Source organism: Monodelphis domestica, chromosome 1 (genome assembly GCF_027887165.1).
Source record: "Monodelphis domestica isolate mMonDom1 chromosome 1, mMonDom1.pri, whole genome shotgun sequence".
NCBI lineage: Eukaryota > Metazoa > Chordata > Mammalia > Didelphimorphia > Didelphidae > Monodelphis > Monodelphis domestica.
Window position 1 is genome coordinate 59,219,829 of NC_077227.1, and position 22,528 is coordinate 59,242,356.

At 43.3% G+C, this 22,528-nt stretch overlaps 1 protein-coding gene and 1 pseudogene across 33 annotated transcripts in view; both read right to left on the reverse strand.

Moving 5' to 3' along the window:
• Positions 1-22,528, reverse strand: part of KCNMA1 (potassium calcium-activated channel subfamily M alpha 1) — a 936,156-nt gene that overhangs the window by 772,459 nt on the left and 141,169 nt on the right. The gene's annotated exons all lie outside the window — the stretch shown is intronic.
• The window catches only part of LOC130457583 (actin-related protein 2/3 complex subunit 1A-like), a 47,937-nt pseudogene continuing 25,409 nt past the window's right edge, over positions 1-22,528 (reverse strand).

Below are 22,528 nucleotides of genomic sequence, written 5' to 3' on the forward strand. Positions count from 1 at the left end.
GGAGAGGGAGAGGGAGAAGGAGAGGGAGAAGGAGAGGGAGAAGGAGAGGGAGAAGGAGAAGGAGAAGGAGAAGGAGAAGGAGAAGGAGAAGGAGAAGGAGAAGGAGAAGGAGAAGGAGAAGGAGAAGGAGAAGGAGAAGGAGAAGGAGAAGGAGGAAGAGTCTGAAATGAAAGAAGTTCCATAGAGTTGGGGCAGCTCCCAATTGACAGGTCTAGTCAGAAAGGATCCCAAGCCACAAGGTTAATGCAATCGCCCAGAGCCAATTTTTGCTAAAATGCTGAGAAGACTACTCCAATCCCTCAGTTTTATTTAATCAAAGCAAAGAATTCATTATGATTTGGTACAGTTCATTCATCAGACAGCCTTAAATATTTTATATCCTAGATGCTAAATTTTTTATGGTATAGCAAGTAGCAAAGACCATTGACAGCCTCTTCATCTCCCCTTCATCCCTCCCCCACTGTCATTTCTCTCATTCTATCTAGGGTAACACTCTGAGTATCAAGACAAAGGCAAAAGCAGAGGGAGCCTGGAGCCCAGGTCATTTGGGGAAACTGAGATGTATCCAGACAGCTCTAAAAAGAAGCCCAGAGCTCTGGCCATATTTATTGTGAAGATTCCTCCTTTGGGAATCTTCAGAGTTCAATGGTTAGATATTCCCATTCTAATGAAATTATTTTTTTTCTTTTAACCCCTTATCTTCTGTCAGAATTGATGTATGAAGTATGTATGAAGTATGTACTCCAAGGCAGAAGAATAGTAAGGGCTAAGCAATGGGAGTTGACTTTCCAGGGTCACATAGGTAGGAAGTATCTGGGATCAGATTTGAACCCTAGGTCTGGCTCTCTATACACTGAACCACCTAGTTAGCCCTTATTGAACTTTAAAAGTAGACATTTGAAGGGAGCAGGGAATAAGAGGAAATAGTCACAAGAGAGGAATCCCAACATTCTTAATCTTTTTTTCCTCTAAGTCTTCTAAGTATATATCTTGGACCAAGACCTAAGGTCAAAAAAAGATCATGAATATACCAAAACTAGCAAGTTGTCCTCTCTCCCCCCTGCCTCAAAGAGCAAACCCACAGCTATATTAAAAGCTATTCATATTCATAGAATCAAACACTAAAAACCAGAAAGTACTTAGAGGTCACAGAGTCCAAATCTCTTCATCTTTCAATTGAGTAAACTGAGGCTGCAGAGATAAAGTGTCTGGTCTGTAGTTATATAGATAGTGATAGAACTGGGATTTGAACCCAGATTTGCTTCCTGCAATGCTGCACCAATCCAAGCAAGTCCAACAAACATTTATTAAGTACCTACTTAGTGCCAAGCACCATCCTGGGTACTAGAAATGCAAAAACAAAATGAAAAATAGTCTCTGCCAAAAAGGAGCTTACAGTGGAGATGTAGCATGTGGAAAGATAAGGACAGAAAGGAGTATTTGAAGGAAAGAGCCCCAATAAAGGGATCTGGAAGTGTCACTTGGACTGGGCATAAATGAAAGCTGAGGTTTCTAAGAGGCAGTGATTAGAAAAGAACACACTGGGACAGGTAACTCAGAGGATTGAGAGGCAAGCCTAGATATGGGAGGTCCTGGGTTCAAATTTGACCCCAAACACTTTCTAGTTGTGTGATCCTGGGCAAGTCACCTAATCCACATTGCTTAGCTCTCACCATCCCTCTGCCTTGGGACCAATACACAGCATAGATTCTAAAACAGAAATATTTTTCTGGAATCAAGTCAACATCCATCCAATTCATTTATACAAATGTTTAGAGGGACCAGGAGAGGAGACTTTTTCATTCAGGTAGCCAGCAGAGATTTCCATTTTAATTTCTTCTTAATTGGATACACTGTTAACAGTTCACCAGAAATCTCTCTGCGGCTCCTTCTCTTTTCTCCTGTTTTCATCACCTCTCAAAAGGAGGAGTCTGAGGTGTTTGCTGGAAAATAAAAGAAATGGTCCCAAAGAACATCACTCATTTTTCAACCTGTCACCATTCGTCCTTAGACTAATGAGGGAAAGTGGTCCCAACACTTGTCCTCCCTCCATCAATGGCTCCATTAAGCTGCCAATTTGGATGGACTGGACAGCTTTTCCTCCATGGAGAGGCATCAGGGGTCCCTGAAAACAAATTCCAACTCAGAGTTTGACTGTCTTGCTGGCTATTGATTGGATCCTGTCTCTGCTCAGCACACATACTTACTGGAGACACTAGTACTTCAGGGAAGGATAAGACTAGACAAATTACATTTGTCCTCAGCTGCTTCTGGTGATGAATTTGGTGTCCATAGGACATTGTCATGGGGGAAAAGTGGCAAGGTATTGTTTTTCCATTTGTCTGAGAATCCAGTTGAATTGTAAGCAGAGAGAATCTATGTTGGACCCAACCAACTGGTAGAGTTCGTGTTCATGGCTTTCCTTGTTAGATAATTCATGGCTTTTTCTTGTAGGAGTTCCCCAAGACCAAAAGTATTCAAGCAGCATCTGAATTCCTGGAAAACCTTATTAATTAGATGGCTAAACTAACTGGCTTCTCAGATCCCTTCCTACTCTGTGGTTCCATGATTTTCTGCCCCCAAATAAATCAATCAACAAGCATTTATTAAGTATCGACTACATACCAGGCACGAAACCAAACAGCCAGGAAATAAAATCTGATGCAACTATTCACTTGGTGTTATGGAATAACTAATCAGACATTTATAATAACAGTATATTTAGAGCCCCTTGGGGTGTTGGTTGCCCTTGGGACAAGCTTGGGCCACATTCCAGTCAAGCACCTGGACTTCCCTCACTTTGGACCAGGATCGATTTTAATAAAGTCTACAAGCAGGTAGAAACATTTGCATAGGGCTCCAAAGTGGAAGAAGTCCATATGCTTGACTGGAATGTGAACTGAACATGCTCTGAAGAGGTAAGCAGGCAAGAAAGGAGACAGGGGATTAGGAAGAAAAGGAGAAAGGAAGAAATTATCCCCATTTTGCAAATAATGAAACACAATAGCAGAGATTAACTGGCCTCTTGATGGATGGTCACTGATGGCAGGGATAGGACTTCTTGGCTCCAAGCTCGGCATTCTTTTTATTATACCACGCTGCCTCTGAGATTCCCCTGGCTGAACCTGTATTGGTCTTGTACATGCATGGCTGTTTGCATGTTGTCTCCCCGGTTACCCCAAGCTCCTTGAAGGTAGGAGCTGTCTTTGTCTTTCTTTGTATCCAGGCACTTGGCACAATGCCTGGCACCTAGTAGGAGTTTAACAAATGCTTGTTGATTCGTCACCTTGATTTATCGAATCGCGCACGCACTGAGACTTCTTTGACAAATTCCAACTCCTTGTAATCTGACATCAACATAAATCCAGCCAGAGTCAAAGATCTAAGGTATCTCCTGCACTTGAGGCTTCATTCAGCCCTTGACCAGACAGAAAGGTCCCACTTTCTCGCTTTCTTTCTCCACACTTCCTTCTTCTCTCTACAGATTCTGCCAGAGAGTGTGTCCTTGGTCCATCTTGTGTCTGGTCCTTCCATTGGCACCTGCTGGCCAATAGTCCAAGCAGCCAATCCTTATGGGTATAGGACAGAAAAGAACTGAGCATTTCCCTGATGTAAGCTGTCTCTCCAGTTCAGAATGCCACCCTCCAGTACCCTGCTCCAAAAAAAATGGCCCATGCACCCTGAGTGGAGACAGTTAAACGCCATCTGCATCAGTTAAACACTGATTTAGTGATGTTTGGAGCTAATTTACATTAAAACTGATTTCCGTTCATCATCTGGACCTCTTCAGGCAGGAAATCATTCAAACATCCGTACTCCCCACCAAGTGTTGTAATTAAAAAAAAAAAAAACCTTCCAGGGGACATCTTGCACTTCATTTTTTTCCAACTTTAGGATTTGGGATGATCAGGAGACTAATGCTAAAAAAGAAAAAAAAATAGGAGTGGGGCATAACTAGCTCAGGAAAAAAAAAGGTTCAAGTGTGCATTCTAATAATTATAATCACTAACATCAGTGGAACATCCATTATCTGCCAGGCACTGGCTAAGCACTTTACAATTATTAACTGCTTTGATCTTCACACCAACCCTGGGAGGTAGGGCTGTCATTATCCTCACTTTACAGATAAGGAAACTAAGGCAGACAACGATGAATTCAGATTTCCTAACTCCAGACCCAGCAATGGTGCTAACCTACCTGCAGCCACCTTCTAGCTGTATAATCCTGGTCAAGAACTCAACGCTCTGAGCCTTATTTTCTTCAGAAGGATTTGGACTGAGTGGTCTCTGAGGTCCCTTCTAGATCTAAAATGTCATGATTCCGTCATTTCCTTTTCTTTTTCTTATTAACAAGTCCCACAGAGGACAGGGTCTGAGTCATTATGGATCTCTCAGAGCAGAACTAGTTCAACTTTTTGGCTAGCAAGAGTAATTTTTAGACTTCCTAATTGTGTGACCCTGAACAAATCGCTTGACCCCCATTGCCTAGCCCTTACCACTCTTCTGCCTTGCAACCAATACACAGTATTGATTCCAAGATGAAAGGTAAAGGTTTAAAAAAAAGAGTGAATTTTAGGTAAAATAATCAAAATTATTAGTTTGGGATTTGGGAAGTGGGAAGGTTATTACAACACTTTTCATGAGAAATTTTGACTTAGAAAGTAGAAAGAGAGAATTGAGTGCAGCAGGCAGCCACATACAGTAGAAAAGCTAGGGATCAAGAGACTCAAACCCCCAGGGCAACCATACTTCGTTCCTCTCCCAACCCTAATTCTGGCTCTACACTTTACCACTCTATCTCAGCTGTTTTTTTCACGCTGGAACATTCCCTCCCACCCAGTTGCCCTCTTCTTGCATTGGTGATTTCCTCCTAGAACTTCCATTTTGAGGAAAGGTCCAGGCCAACCATGCTTCATTCTTCTCTTGGTTTTGCTTCTGACTCTCCAGACTTGACTATCATGCTTTCACCAGGGTACCTTCCCAGACCCCTTTGGCCCCATTTTCTATCTAGTGCTCTCCTATTAGAATGTAGACCCACTCTTTGAGATCATTGACTATCTTTGACTTGTATTTGTAACCTCAGCCCTTAGCACAGTGCCTAGAATAAAGTCAGCATTTGATAGATGCTTGTTGACTTGACTTGAGTTTCCTCTGGGTGACCAGAGATAAGTAAGAACTCTCTGGGCCCCCATTTTTATTCGACTCAACAAACAGTTATTAAACAGTCCCTCCATCCAATAAAGATCCTATAGGCCCATGTTACACTGCTGTAGGGTTAATCAGATAAGTAAATAATGGGTAATTAGAAGAAAGAACACTAAACAGGAAGGGATAAAAAGGGACTGACTGCACTCAAAGTATGAGGAACAGCTTGTCCAAATGACAAGAGGCTGTAAAAGAAATGATCACATCTGAGGAATAGCAGAGTCTAGTTTAATTAGAGGATATTTTCTCACACATAAGTCAGTCAACAATCATTTATTAAATGATGATCCAGGCACCCTGTTATATAAAACGTGGGAGCAGAACATCCATCCGGCCTTTTTCCCAGGGAGCCAAAATTTAATTTGCATCCTTTCTGCGGCATGAGCTCTTCCTTTTTCTCTCTCAGTAGCCTTCCAAAAAACAGCTCCATCATGGACCAGGGTCTCTAGGTACAAACACACACACACACACACACACACACACACACACACACACACACACACACACACACACTCACTCACACACATACCTAACTCCAAAAGTCAAAATGTCTAGTTTTGTTTCAGGCAAAGGAGGGAAAGGAAAGTTGAATTCTAGAATCCCTAAGGTATTTCCTAGCTCTAAAATTCTATGATCTTTAAAATATTTATTAAGCAGGAGCTCAATACTCAATACTATGTTACCCACCTCAGAAACACATTGAGAGACAATGCATACATATAAAATAGAATTAAAGAGAATGAAGTCAAATGCAAGAGAAAATATGGTAAGTGTAAAAATGATGGAAAAAGTTCAAGGTGATAGGAGTTCAGAGACCAGAATCACTGACCTGGTCAAGGGAATATTTATTTTTATGGAGGTGGCAGAGCTTGAGCTGGACCCTACAGGATAAGTCCTGGTTGGTTGGTTGGTTGGTTTTTTACAATTACTGACAACACAGTTAATTGGTATACAGTTGATAGAATGCTAGGCCTGGAGCCAAGAAGATCTTAGATACTTAGTGTGATCCTGGGCAAGTCACTTCACCCAGATTGCCTCAGTTTCCCCATTTGTAAAAGGAGCTGGAAATGGAAATGGCAAAGAACGCCAGTATCTCTGCCAAGAAAACCCTAACTGGGTTTGGGTTGGACTCATCTGAGAAGAATGAAGAATGACAGAACACAAGAACCTTGCCTTGCCTTCTTATTCTTCCCATCCTCTATGCCCTACCCCCAGGAATTTGTTCACAGATCAACTATAGGCCATGTTTCTCATTGAGGAGTAAGATAAAAGGCCTAGTTTTGTTCAGGTATTCCAGGGAAGAATCCAGGGAGGAGAGAAATGAGGACAATTAGGCTGAGCCAGCCAGCCCTAGGATGGAAAAACCAGAAAGAAAAGCTAACCCTGCCCCGGGGCAGAGCTCTAGGGTTTCTCCTTCCTATTGTGCAGTACCAGGAGGTGGCTTTTAAGCAGTTCCAAGTGGAGCGGAATGCTCCCAGCAATCGTAATCCTCAGAATCCCAAGAAAGAAGCCCAGAACTGTGTCTCTTCTGGATGGGAAGCACAGCTCTTTCCTTCAGGGCAAGATACTTAAAGTATCAGGGTACAGTCAGCTCAGAGCCTCCTTAGAGCTTCTAGAAAAACCATTTCCCAGGGTTCATCATATTTCCAAGAACTCAGAGCAGTGAATTCCCAATTGCTTTTTCTTTTCTTTTCTTTTCCTTTTTTTCTTTTCTTTATTTAAACCCTTCTCTTCCATCTTAGAATCAATACTGTGTGTTGGTTCCAAGGCAGAAGAGTGGTAAGGCTAGGCAATGAGGATTAAGTGACTTGCCCAGGGTCACACAGCTCCTGTGCCTGGGCTGTTCTCCCTCCTCAGCTCTAACTCCTTGAATCCTTGGCTTCCTTTAAGGCTTAGCTTAAATACTTTCTCTTCTGGGAACTCTGGAATCCCCAAAATGAAATACTTACACTCTAGTCCTATAATAGCTCATCTGGGCCAGGACTTGATGGACTATAACAACTAAGCCCTTAAAAACAAAAAAAAGAAAGAAAATCCTTCCTTTGGCCACCCTGTAGACAAGAGAATAGAATTACCATGCACAAAGATGTCTAGGACAGTGATGGTGAAACTTTTAGAGACTGAATGCCCAAATTGCCACCCTCAAGCCACATGTAAGCCCCCCACCTTACCCCAAATAGAGAGGCAGGTGATGTGAGAAATGTATGGGGGGGGACACATGCCATAGGTTTGCCAAAGCAGGTCTAGGAGAATGATTCTATAAACTCTCACATCAGTGGGGTCTGGAGGAAGGCACGGAGACATAATGAAAAGACCACCGAGTGTGTCTAGGCATTGGTTTTCTCAATTAGGATTGGACTATATCTCCAATATCTCTTCTAACCCTAAGTGTTAAGATCAGGCAAATTCCCAGGGTTTCCCATAATTGTTGTTTTCATTAAATTTTATTTATTTATTTTACAGGCATCTATAATTGGCTCCTCCCGCTATCCCCCAAACTGAAATAAATGGGGAAGAGGGAGGAAAGAAGGAAGGAAGGAAAGCCTCATCATAAGCATGTATATTACAGGAAAACAAATTTAAATGTATATCTCTCTCTTTGCATTTTAAATTGTGACTGGCCCTGACCTATCTGGAAAAACATAAGAAGTAAAGGATGTCCCAGAGATAACCTATTGTCCCCTCAAGGAGTTCCATCCTAGGCATAAAGCTGGAGTGTCCTCGAATCCTTCTGATTTCTGAGGGTACAGACCCAGTACTTTTCCAAATGCTCCCTTCTTCTCAAACATTCCACCCTGGCATTCAGGTAATGGTGGCCACACCATTTCCTTGGCAGTCTTTTCCTGGTATTAGCCAGTAGATGCCCTTCCTTCTATCTAGCAAACACCATGTGCCCTGTTTCCCAATGTGCAAAGTCAACATTTGCCCAGTTATCTTCCCTTTATCCCTCATCCATGGAGCGAATGGGTTACCATGGGGATTTGCCACAACAAGGTAAATGTTCCAGACAGGAAATGGGATCTTCTGAGGGCTATCAAAGCATATCCCTCATCCAGTTTCTACCTCTCCCCAAGAGCCCTGTTCTGCAAGGTTAAAGGGGATGATCCTTGCCCACCTAAGTGTCTAAGAGGTCCACAATGGTTTTAACAGTTTTCCTCTAAGAAGAAAAAAAATAGCTTTTTTTTTTAACCCTTCCCTTCCATCTTGGAGTCAATACTGTGTATGTGTATGTGGAAAAGATAATTGGAAATTGACTAGAGCATGTTAAAAAAAAAAACTGGAGAAGGTGATTCCAACTATTTCCAAGTGATGTGACTGTTCTAAAAGCTATTTTGTTTTCTATTTTTTTTAAACCTTCACCTTCCCTCTTGGAGTCAATACTGTGTATTGGCTCCAAGGCAGAAGAGTGGTCAGGGCTAGGCAATGGGGGTCAAGTGACTTGCCCAGGGTCACACAGCAGGGAAGTGTAAAAAAAATAGTTTTAAGGAATACTCTGCTACTTCCTTCAGACCTTGGAATTAGGACTGTGGAGGAAGGGTGATTGATAATACCTCTCCCCGCTTCAGTAATAACTTCCATGATCATGATGGTTCCCATATGCCTTCCTTGCCAACTGGCCTGGAACTTGATAAAACGGGCCAGGGTATGGAGGTGGGGAGGAGGGGTAAGGGAGAGAAGAGGCAGTTCCCAGGGGGGGCGTCCCATTTTAACCCCTAGTGTTGACAGCCTCACTTCTAAGCCTCTTCTGAACAAAAAGAACTGGTACTCTGTCACCCAGGGGGCAAAGAGATCCGTCAACAGAGCCCACCTGTGGCAGCCACCCTGGGTCCCACGGTCCATCTGTCCAGAGCCTGCCCGGTGACAGGGAACTATGCGGGCCACTCCTCCTAGTGCCCTCTGGTCCCTCCCTACCCAGGAGGAGCCTGCCAGCCCCGCGTCTCCGTGCCAGGCAATCTGAGATGCCAGGAAGGCTTTAGACAATACGTGGGGGCCACACAGGGACACCAGTTCGACACCCAAGGAGAGGCTTTTGCCCTGGCGGCCGGGAGCGTGCCGCTGCCCAGCTGAGATCCCTGTCACTCCGGCTCTCCATCCCTGCAAGGTCCAGGTGGCGGTGCTGGGCGGCCGAGGGAGGGCCAGCTGTAGAGCCGGTCTGGAGAGGACACCGTGCTCCCATCCCGGCGCTAACAAGCTGCCCGCGTGGCCGGGGAGCCAGGCCCTTCGCCCATCCTTCTCTGGAACTATGCTCCCATTACGGAGAGGGGGCTCGGCCTCCTATCATCTTACACCACGGGGGGAGCTTTTCTGCCTACTCATTCTCACTCGCCGGGCTCGGGCTCAGCCCAGGGAGGCATCGTGCCATTTTCTAGCCTGTCCAGAGGAACAGAGTCCGCTCTAGAGTTCGGCCCAGACCCTAGAGACCAGCGTGAGCCCCGCCACAGCAACCTCCCACTACAAAACAAGGACCTTCCTGTGTGTCCTGGATCCCCTGGCTAGTCCGGAGGTGTCGATGGACCCCCTCGCAGAAGCAGGTTTTCGATGCACAAAATGTACAGGAAATGGATTATACTGAAATAGTGATAAACTAAAAAAATAAAAACAAAGCCAAACAACCACTTCACAGACTCCAAGTTTAAAAATTTAAGCATTCCTACGTTTTAGGAAGCATTTATTTGCAACCCCATTGAGGAGGGGGGCCTGGAATGGCAGAAAGAAGGAAGAGAGGTTGGTAAACAAGAGGACTTTATAGGATCTATTTCTCTAGCTATGAACCTTTGATCTAAAAATCGAAGATCGCTGGATAGTCACGAATAGGTGGAATGTATTCATCTTCTCCATTTTTATAGATGGTCCCGGGACGTGGCACACTTTGCACCATCATAGAATTAGAGCTGAAAGGGACCTCGGCTATGGAGACCAAAGTTCTCATTTTACAGAAAGAGGACACAAGATAGAAGTGGAAAAACCAAGACAGGAACCCAGCCTCGTGGCCTCCAACTCCCACTTTCTTGCTCAGAATCCAAGAAAACACTAGTTTCTTGCCGTGGAAGCCTATTGCTCTACCTTCAGACTTCACCCAGGTGTAACTAGGTTTGGCTTTTTTTAAGCCCTTCCAGGGCACCAGGATTTATTTTTGGTTTGATTGGTTGACACCCAAAGGAGGTCGGAACTTGATGGCTCTGTTTGTTTCTGGAAGCAGCCTGCTTTCGAGAGGGGAATTGGTCTTAGAGACAAGGCAGCGCCTGGAACAGGGAAGCAGGCTCTCTTTCCTTCCCTGCCCTGCCTTCTTTATCGTGTCACCTTGAGTTGGGCTGTGTCAAGGCTCTGCGCCCCAGTTTCCCTATTTGTACACCGGCGTGCCTTCTCCCCTCCTCCTCCCCCCCCCCATCTTTTATGCTATTATTAAATGGCACAGTAACTAAAAGAGGTCAGGGCTACAATGAATTCTCCCTACCGACCCAAGGTTCTTCAAGGGGCCGGGCAGATTGCTCAATGTGGGACAGAGGTTCCTATTAACCGAGCCTTGGAGGGAAGAGGGGCATCCCGCAGGCAGCCCTGTAAATACTACGTGGGCATGCTCCGAGTGAGACCATGACATCCTGGAGAGAGGCGAGGGGAAAGCAATTTTTTAATGTAGAACTCACCCAAGGGGAAAATAGGTTTAAAAAATTGATATTAAAACACACACACACACACACACACATCCCCCAAGTCAGGGAATCTAATTTTAGTAGCCATTTTACCCCAGCAAAGCACTTCGCAACCAGTTATTTTCAGAAATGCTATTAGCCACAGGGTTATTTTTAATGCCCAGAGTGTGACAGCCGTCTCTGACACACAAACAGCAGCTGAAAGGCAGTAAATCCACAGCCCCGGATGTTCCTTGGGTACAAAACTCCATTCAGGACAAGCTCTTCAGGTTCTTCTAATGCCCGGCCCAGTTAAGTCCAGGGATCCCAGCCCGTTTGTTTGTGCTGTCCCCACCCCGCCCCACACCACCAAGGGCTACTCTTGTGTCTTCTGGTGGGGTCCTTTTAACCTTGCTCCACACTGAAGTCACTGTGAGAAGAAGGAAAGCCGTGGGCTTCCCAGCAGCCAAGGGAGGAGAGCACAACAACGCCCCGTGGCTCCCCACCACCTACAGGGTAACAGCTCCAGATGCTCCATCCCATCACCCAAGACCCGCTGCCATCACATTTTTCCAATCAACAAAATTCCAACTGGATTTTTCTAGCTGGGTCTCTCCTGTAGCCTTCAGCATGCTCCTACTCTGATGCCTTCTCATGGCATTGAGATCACTCACAGGTCTGGAAGGCAATTCCAAGCGCCAACAAGCCCTGAGAAAAGGTCTAATGATTGGCCTTGGGTTCGGAGTCCATAAAAATAGCCCCGTCCAGACGCTCATCACCAGAAGTCTGGCGCGGATCAGAAAGAACATTCGGAGAAGGTTACGTGTCTCCTTTAGCAACCCACTGAGAATGCTCTCCATGAGGTGCTATTGTAAATATCATGTAAGTATCAGTACGTTAAGCATCACACCGATGAATCAAAATGTACCTACTGATGGGAAGATTTCTAGGAATTAATATTGGGTGAATCAAGATGCTAAATGGTCAAGCGGATAGAGCACTGGGCCAACGTCAGGAAGACCTAAGTTCAAATTCAACCTCAGACACTTAACAGCTGTGTGACTCTGGCCAAGTCACTTAACCCTGCTTGCCTCAGTTTCCTCATCTGAAAAATGAGCTGGAGAAATAAATAGCAAACCATTCCAGTGTCTGGTCCCAGATGAGGTCGCAAGGAGCCCAGACAAAACAACAAAGAGAACCAGGAAAACGTTCTACATTAGTGACCACCATAATGTATGTAAGCAAAAAAAACTCTAAAAAGCAGCCAAATTTAAATTGTTTTCCTGTATTTTTTTAATGTTCTAGCAGACAGTTTTACATAAAATCCCTGTTAATTTAGTAATTCCCACGATAAACTCCGTAAAGCATACCTTTGGTTAAAAATGGAACAAAATAATCAAAAAGGCACCACTGGGGACAACCAGGTGGCTTGGATTGAGAGCCAGACCTAGAGATGGGGAGGTTCTGGGTTCAAATTTGACCTCAAACACGTCCTAGCTTTGTGACCCTGGGCAAGTCACTTAACCCCAATGCCTAGCCCTTACCATTCTTCTAACTTGGAACCAATACGCAATATTGATTCTAAGACATAAGGTAAAGGTTTAAAAAAATGGGCATCACTGTTGATTTTCTTAAACAAATATTTCCACCAATATGTTCCAAAAAAGAAAAGAAAAGCATCTGCAAAGAACATTTTCTCAGTATTGACTTGTGATAGTGCCTTTGCCATCTTCATGCAAATATAGAGCTGCATTCTGTTGGGTACTAGAGAATGAAAATACAGTGTCATGTGATTCATAATCCCTGGTTCTTAAGTCTTAAAATCCCAAGTTGATATTGTTCCATCAATGCCAGTGGGGCTAAATTTGAGGCAGTCTTGCTTCTGCACTTCATAAATAGACCTTTGGTGTATTTATGTTTTGGCGTAGTGTGTCTAGAGCAGTGTTGGGATCTCTGGTTATGGCTCTCTTGTCCATGTTGGTGGAAGCATTGCATGGCAGAGATGTTGCACTGGATCCTCTGCTTTGGAATATCTTATTTGGAGATGAAGGTCAAGGAGCCATGTTCAAAATAATTAAAAAAACATTGGGCAGCAATCATGGATAGTAGCTATTCTCAGAAACAAACAACCCATTCAAGAATGAGAGTAACTCTCTTTTCAGCTTTGAAACCATCCTGTTTTTGAAAGCATCCACAACTGATACAGAACTATCATGGCTGACACAAGTGAGACGGTTCCACTGGTAGAGAAACTGACCCCATGGACCCACCGCCACATCCAGGCCCACTGAACTCTGGCATCAGTTGACTAAAAGGTATTTGCATGAAGGCTGGCTTCTCATCAACTTCTTTAATTTAGGCAGAAAAAATTCTGCATTGAATTCACAAGTTCCAGAAGCCAGAAAATCATCATTAGGGTGCCAGTCCAAACTAAGGAGAGTAGAATAGATTGGCCTTTTTATGTGTTTGCTCACCCACCAGTCATTTTCAAACTCAAAGTAGCACATGGAAATCAGGCAAATTGCACTACCTGTAGCAAATTTATTCTCCAGGGTAGACCTCTTCAGGAAGGTAGCTCAGTAACACCAGGGTTGGTTTCCAGGTGCCATCTTTTTAGACTTCATGCATACTATTTGATCACTCTTGGGAGCCCACTCAAGATGTGTTCATGGACTTTCAGTTCATGGACTTTCATCTCTTGGTTTCCATTTTTGTCATAGATATAGACCTCATGATTATTAAGGCTAAGGGCAATCTAAATACAGTCTCTGGTCCAAACATGGCAAGTGATTGGTTATATTTAAAATTTGATGTAAGGACATTATTCTTAGTGTTTTCAAAGAGGAGAAAGTTGGGATGGGGAGAGTGTGGACAGGCCCCAGAGAAGAGGATTTTCAGACTCTGGTCAGTTGGGTGACAAGAGGAAGATGGAAGCCAAGAGGGAGCTATTGTCAGGGATCCTAGCAAACTCAAATGAGTTGTGATGATCCTTTTTAGTCCTGGAGAACAGATGGTGAAGTATTCTTCCCTTATCTCAACAGAGAGGTGAGGGATAATGGGTGCAGAAGGCTGTATTGGCTATCAGATGCAGTTGTTTCCAATCAATCAACATTTCTTAAGTACCTACTATGTGCGATGTACCAGCTATCAATTTTGCTTAACAGCTTTGCATTGTTACAAGGAAGAATCAATTAGGTATAGTAGACTGGGGAATCGCTATAGTATAAAAAAATAACAGTTATCAATAAATTTTAAGGGAAAAAGTTATATATTGAGCATCTATTGGAATCTGGCTTTACTCCAATGGATCTAGGGAACTTCTCCATAGAGGTTCTCCCTCTGGAAGCACATATCATAAAGCATGCATGTTTTTTTCTAAGAAATCCTCCCAAAAATGCAGTGGATGCACTAGAGGTCTTTTTTGGAGTTTCTTCATATTTCAGTAGTAAGTTCTTTGGGCTATGCACTTGTGGTCCCTCATTCTCCCTCCATAACCTTTGCAGCTCAGGTATATCCTTGAGAATATCATTTATGCCTCTTTACAAAAGCTCCTTTTCCCCCTTCTACAACAACCTCAAATGCATGAGCTGTTGCTCCTCATAATCTTTACCAGTCCTCTTCTGTGACATTTTGAAAATGATCTTCTATTCTAAACTGGTCTCCTCAGCTAGACTGTATGCTCCCAAGTGGCAGGGCCATGCTTTTTCCTTTTGTATCCTTCTCACAGTGTCTAGCATGGGGTAAAGCCCATAAGAGGCACTCAATAAAGACTTTTTTGGGATGGATAGATTGCAATTTATTCGCTGCCTGGCATGAAAAGACCACAGGCACTTCCTAAGCAGGGTAGCCTTCTTTATCCCCAGATCTAAAAGGGTTTCAGTAAAAAATAGATCATATTGACATATATAGAGGCTAAAGGGAAAGCTGTACTAACGCCCACGCTCTACTCAAGCTTTCCAAGGCAGAACTACCAAATGATGGATTCAAGTGGGTGGTTTCTACAAAGGACTTTTTAGGAGAGTCTTTGTGATTTGTGGGACCATGCTTCTGATTTATAATAACTAGCATTTATATAGTGCTTTAAGGTTTGCAAAAGTACTTTTTGTTAACTCATAGCATCAGAGGGTCTACAATGACCCTCTGAAATAAGTGCTACTATTATCCCATTTCACAGATGCGAAAACTGAGATAGAGAGAATAAATGAATTGCCCAAGATCACACAACTAATAATTGTCTGAAGTAGGATTTTTAAGTCGGATCTATCTCCTTGCACTATATTACATAGATGATAGCTAGCATGTATGGAATGCTTCAGATTTTGCAAATTGCATCGTAAATATTATTTACTTGTACCCTTTATTAACCCCTTTCACAGATGAAGAAATTAATGCAGACAGCAGTTAAATGATTTGCCCAGAATCATACAACCAGTGAAGTATCAGAGGTCAGATTGTTTTTTTAAAACCTTACCTTGGATCTTAGTGAGTTTTGATTCTAAGACAGAAGGGTGGTCAGGGGTTAAGTGACTTGCATCTGAGGCCAGATTTGAACCCAGGACCCCCAGTCTCCATGGTGGGTTCTGTATCCACTAAGTCATCTGGCTGCCACTAAAAGTCATATTTGAATTCAAGTCTTCCTGACTCCAGGTCAAGAAGTCTATCCACTGTGTCATGAGCTGCTTCATCAAATCAGTTCAGAGAGTGGATGAAAGTAAACCATTGAGGTTGGACATCCCCCTACATGAAGCCTTCCCTGATCTCCCCAATTGCTAGCAATTTTTCCCTACTTCAATTTTCCCCTTATGATATTTGTTTAGATGTTTAATTTCCTTTCTCTTGTTGTTGCCGTTCAGTCATTTTGGTCCAACTCTTTGAGACTTTGAGATTTATTGGCAAAGATACACCCTAAAATAGAAGCCTCTTAAGAAAAGGAACTGGCTCGTTTTTGTCTTTGTGTCTCAACCACCTAGCACGGTACTTTGCACATAACAGGCTTCTAAGAAAATGTGACTTGATATCCATTTAGCTGTTCTCCTTGGCTCCAATTTCTCCCTGCTCTACATTCGATGGCATAATGCTTTTTTCTTCCTTAAAAACCCCACTGGTGTCACTCTTCTTCCCAAAGCCTTCCGTGACTGCCCACTGCTTATCATGTCAAGTTTGAAGCAGGAAGGCTCCCCTGTCTGTGCTCCGTGGTCCTGCCTCTGATGGGGAGTGCAAGTTCCTTCTGACGTTTTATCGAGTCTGTGTGTTAACGCTCCTCCGCCCAAACATCACTCTTTAATAAAGTTCCATTCATTCATCCAATAAAGATGCGTGAAGAGTTTCCTGTGCGAAGGACACTGCCCTAAAACTCCCCAGTGCGGTGCGGGAGATGCCGAGGTGGATACTGGCACCATTCCTAATCTCTACAAGGTTAGAATCTGGTAGGAGAGATAAGACAAGTGTACAATTAACCAGCTAAAGCCGACTGTGATAAGTGTCATAAGAGAGACACAAAGGCAGGGGGAGTTCAGAGGAAGGAGACATGAGATGCAATTGAATTCCACTTAACAAACTTTTAGTAAGCTCCTTGCTGTGTGTTAGGAATGAGGCTGAGTTTTGAGGAGAAAACTTTAAAAAGGTATGGCTCTTGCCTTCAATGAGGTTATAGTCTACGAAGGCATTAAATGAATACTAGATAATGTAACAAAGATACACAAAGTAACTTCAAGGAGGAGAAGAGAAGAGAACACACATTTATCAAGCACCCACTATGTGCCAGGCATTGTGTCAAACACTTCACAATTACTATCCTATTTGATTCTCACACCTTTAGGAGGTAGCAGCTGTTATCCCCATTTTTCAGCTGAGAAAATTGAGGCAGACAGAGATTAGGTGACTTGTGCAGGGTGACACAGCCAGGAAGGGTCTGAAGACTGATTTGACCTAACATCTTCTTGACTCAAGGTTCAGTGCGCTATCCATCGTGCCACCTAGGTGCTTCTGCAGAGAGCAAGGATAAGAAGAACAAGAACAGCACCTCAATTAGGCTGGAAGGGAGCCAAGGATCCAAAGAGGAGATGGGAAGGAGGGAGCTTCTAATAAGTGAGTGAAAAACGTATGGAGGTACAATATGGAAGATCACTTCAGGCTCCAAAAAAAATATTGAATGTTTCCTAAAAGAAGTGGCACTTGATACAGGGCTCAAAAAACTAAGATTACAAAAGACTGGGTTAAAGGGAAGGCACAGGAAAGGGCTTGGACATTAACAAGAGAGTAAGAAAGGAGGAGTCTTCTTAGAGAGTGATGAGTTGTCCAGTTTAGGGTAAATAGAATAGAGCAACAAGCCAGTAGACTGGAAAGGCGGTAGTGCCAGATGATGGAAGGCTTTGAATGTCAGATGAAATTTTAAGGAGTTACTTAAGAAAGGTTAAGAATTTCAGGCACTTTGATAATCCATTGGAGGAGATATTTTGGGACCATCCAGGACCTATCAAGTAATATACCGTAAGAGGATATCAAAACCCCAAAGAGTGTCATGAAGAGTGGGGCATAACTGAAAATGACTAATGACGGAATGCCAGGAAACTAACCCACGATCTGTGGAAGGAAATTTTTATTCTGCACCTACTGGAGACTCCCTATTGGAAACAAAGCATCAGAGTAGGACAGCCCCTCTATGCTAGCTTTTGTTCTTGTTGCAGTTCAGCCTTCATTTGTGAAGAAGATCAGTGACATCATGGGGAATGTCTTGACTTGCTTGAGAACTGGATCATCAAAGTCCAGCGACAGGGCAGAGGTCAGGACTGGCAGTGGCCTGGGATGAAGTAGAGGACCGTGCAATCTTTACTGTCTGAACAAGCTCCAAGCATCCCTCAACACCCGTTTCAGCCACCCACATTCCCATTGGAACAAATTGTTCTTGTCCACACATTTCATCAGAAGAAGTCTTCACATGCTTGGATTTTATATTTTATTATTTTATATTTTATTACATTCTAGTGCAGGATTTGCCAAGAATTAGAATGTCAAAGTTGACCGAGTCACTTTATCTCTCTCAGACTCAGTTTCTTCGATGAAGGAGTTGTACTACTAGATGATTTCTGAAGTCCCTTAGATGAATTAGGTCAATTAAGCAAAGGCCAAGGAAGTCATTTTGCAGAGTTTGTAGACATGGAGGGGATTTAGGATAAATCTTCTAGCAAGGATCAGGGAATTGTCAGTACATTGTGCCTATATATTGACACTGGTGTTCTCAAACCATTGGCTTGTTTATTTAACAGATGGTATAATAATATGGCTTATGTCTACATGGCTTAACACGTAACTGAAACTCTATCTAGTGTCAAATGAATCGTGTCTATGTGAAGCTTTCTATTAAGTCCAGTAATTTACTTAACCTATGGCTACTGCTTTTATTCAGAGCTCTAATTCCTTTCTTTCTTTATTCTTCCATTATGAGGATACAACCCTGTAGGTTGGGGACCGAAAAGAATATGGGTTATGGAGACTGGTAAAGAGATTATGTTTCTTGTTACAGAAACAGAAGACAGATCCTTAATTGAGATAATTAGTTAACTAAAGTTCATAAAATAAAATAAAAATTAGTTAAGTAAAGGAATTAGATAGAAAAAAAAAGTATTCATAGAAGCAGCTAGTGGATAAGAACATCAGGAAGACACAAGTTCAAATCTAACCTTAGGCAAGTCACTTTACCCCATTTGCCTCAATTCCTTCATCTGTAAAATAAGTTGGAGAAGGAAATGGCAAACCACTCCAGCATCTCCCCCAAGAAAATCCCCAATAGGGCCATGAATCAGGCCCAACTGAAACACTGAACAACCATCACAACATTCACAGAGGGCATGGCACTGAGAAAGGAGAAGGGTAAGGCCATTCCAGGAGAAGAGCCACTTAAACAAATCAGAGTGAATTAAGAGTTGCAAAGGACCTTTAGAGGTCATTAAGTCTAAGCTTCTTACTTTACACATGCAGAAAACAAGATACAAAGAAGTCTAATGGCTTGGGCAATGCCATAGAGGTCAGGAGCGATGCCAAGATTCAAACCTGGGTCCGTAGACTCAAAAGCTCCAGTCCCTACGGCTCCCTTCTTCCTTTGGTGAGTTCCTCCCAAAGCCTCCATTTTTGTAGAAGGGCTCAAACCCGCCATTGCTTCATTCTCCAGAGTTCACCGCCATCCTATCATTCCCCTTTGGGGGTACCTCTTCAGGACTGTCTTCTACCCTTAGAATATAAGCTTCCAGAGGAAAGGAATTGTCCTTCTTTTTGTCTGTATATCGAGGGGCAGTGAGGTGGCTCAGTAGACAGAGTCAGCCCTAGAGAAAAGAGGTCTTTGGGTTCAAATCTGGCCTCAGATACTTCCTGGCTGGGTGACCATGAGCAAATCACTTCACCCCAATTACTCAGCCCTTAGAGCTCTTCTGCCTTGGAACCTATATTTAGTATTGATCTAAGGAGGAAGATAAGGTTTTTTTGCTTGTTTAATTAAAAATAAATTAAATAAATGCTTGTCGACAACCTTCCTCAGCCTCAGCTTCCTCATCTGTAAAATTGGGATAAAAATAACTGAAACACTTTTGTGTTGTGTGGTTTATGAAGCTGTGGTTGTGAGGCTCAAAAGTGAAATAATGTGGATATTGTCTTTAAAACAAAACCAAGCAAACTAATTTTTCCTTTTCCACCTAAACCTGTGGTTTCCATGGCATGGGAAACACCTGACAAGAACCACCCCCATCCTTGCAAATTGGCACCTGTTCTATAATTCAGTTTTCAAGAGTTGTCTGAAGCAGCAAGAGGCCAAGGAACTTGCCAAATGGCTAAAGGGCGAACTCGGAGCCAGGAAGACCTGGGGTCCAACCCTAGCTAGCAGCAATGTGACCCTGAACAAGTCACTTAAAATGTCAAAGTCTCAATTTCCTCCTCTTAGAAAAGGGGGGGGGGAGGGGAGAGCTAATAATATCTCAGAGGTTCAAGAGAGACAATGAATGCCAAATATTTAGCAATCCTTACTGCACTTTGTAAATTTTAGCTATTATTATTTCCATGTATCAATGGGTTTCTCATTTTATTGCTCTCCCTTTTACGGATAAGGATCTGTTTGTTTCTTTGCCTAAAACTGTTTCTACCTCTCTACGGTCTACAATGCCACTTGTAATTGCAAACCTTTAAAATAAATTAATCATAATAAAATATACAGAGAAGGGAAAGATGGCCTTGTGGCCCCCTCGGTCCCTTTTCTGGGCATCCACTTTGATGCCAGAAGCCCAAAGGGGGCTCCCCTCCAACAACAAACAGAAGCTTGCTACCAAAAACCCCATAGCAGGTTTTTCCTCACTAAAGCAGGCTCCGTCCAAGTGACTCCCCTGCTTGTTATTTCAGAGCCACCTCTTCTTTGCCCCTTCCTGAGAAATGTGTGCATTTATGAGGGAAGGGGAGAACAACCCCCAGGACCAGGAATTGACAGGTCGGCCCCCATTTCCCAGCCACCTCCTGAAGGAATGACCAGTCGGTGCCCAGGGCAGGCACACTGTTGTTCCCCAGGACCTCTCAGCAGCCATCAAAGGCTTGAGGAAAAGCCACAGAGTGTCCTCTAAAGGGAGGAAGGCGGGATTTGGCCTAGTTGAGTCCTTCTGTCCTGTGGGGCAGGAGACAATTTCCTTTTTCCACCTCCAAATGTACAGTTCAGATTTGGGAGATGACAATAATTTCATTGCTATGGACACTTTGGGAGACAGTAGATTGGACTTGGAGCCAAAGGATTATAGGAACCTCAGAGAACCCCATTATTTCACAAGAAACAAAGGCTGCCCAAAGTAGATTGGACTTGGAGCCAAAGGATTATAGGAACCTCAGAGAACCCCATTATTTCACAAGAAACAAAGGCTGCCCAATAGAAAGGTCTCCTAACTCTAATTCTGGTATTCTTTCTAAGTCACCAAACTGTGTTTCACTTAACTGTCCACATTTTGCTACCCAAAGGACCCCAAGCCTCAGTTTCCCCATTTGGTATTTCCTCTACCTCACTTCTCAAGACTGAGTAAGTGCCCATAAGATGTTTAGTAACTGGAAAGTTCTATATAAAATTTAGCTCTTATTATCTCAGAGGCACCTCATCAATTATATAGCCTACAATTAGCCTCATTATCCTCATTTCACAATGGGTAGCTAAGGCTGATGAGATTAAGCCACTCACCTCTGCTTCTTTAGCCAAGCTCTACCCCCTCTATTCCACCCCCAGGAATCATTTCCTCATCTACCCCTTTTGTAAAGCTCCGCTATTCTTCCAGGTCTTCCTCCCCCAGGCAGTCCTCTCTAACCAGACCAGCCCACACAGGATCTCCACCTGCCCGGGTCTCTGGTAAGATTTATTGCCCATATCACACACTTTCACATTTGATTAGACATTATCTTTCATCAACCTCTTTTAAAAAATTCAATTATTCAACTGCCATTTATTATCCACTTAAGTATGTGCAAAGAACTAAGCAGGGTTATGGAGGAGATACAACAATAAGTAAGCTATGACCCCTTCCCTCAAGGAATTTACAGTCTAGGGAGGGTGATGAAGACATATACAGAAGTCTTATTCTTAGGCATTGGAAAGGGGTCCTCCTGGTTTTCATCAAATGCCTCCCCTCCACCCCTTCCCCTACTCTGGCCTCCAGCAACATGGCCCCGGGCACCATTTTGTCAATCCAAATAATTATTATCATACTAAGACATAAACATACATTAAGTCATTCTCCTGTTGCACAGGTCTAATCTTATTGATTCCTTACTCAAAAATTTCCAATGGCTCCCTAATGCCTATAGAATAGGAACAGGGAATAAAACCGGTGATTTTATTGTTAGAGGGAACTCCCAGATGAAATAATCCCTTCTACAGTGCAGGCCAGTCCCTCCTCTCTAACTTGGATTTTAGGTGTCAGAAGCATGGGTTTCCTATCTCTGAGGCCAGCTCTCTAGCCATGACACCAGGCTGTCTACACTCATTCATTTGACATTTAAGGCCCCAAATCATATGGTTTCAATCCACCTTTCCAACTTGATCCCAGGCAATAATTAATCAATATAGATTAAGCACCTACTATGTGCCTAGCCCCATGCTAAACAATGAGGATATAGAAATAGACAAAAGGCACTCCCTGCCCTCCAATTTCATGATGTCACAGGATTTCCCTTCATCTACTGTCAGGCTGTGGCTTCCCTGAACTTCTGAGATTCTATCTTCCACCCCCAGACTGCAAAGGCCATTGTCTGGTGCCTAAAACACGTTCTTGTCATCTCTGCATCTGGACACTACTTTCAAGTTTTATCAAGCTTCCCCTCCAATATCTCCTCTGAGCCTCATAACACTGGGAGGCATTTTAAAAAATATATGTATTTTTGGTGAGAACTCCCAGTATGAGAACAGCCCATACCCGGGCAGATGGGCACTTCTCTGCAATTTATAGTCTTAGAGAATTGCCTGGAGCTCTCAGAGGTAAAATGACTTGCCTAGGTAATCTGTGTTAGAGGCTAGAGTTGAAATCACTTCTACTGGATTCCAAGCTCTGGCTCTCCTAGCACCCAGTGCCTTTCACCGGGTGGGCAACCTGGGTATTAATATGCCCATTTTACAGATGAGAAAATGGAAGTTCACAGAGTTCTGAACCCTGAATTCACTGAAGCCTTGTTATGGCTTTAAAAAAA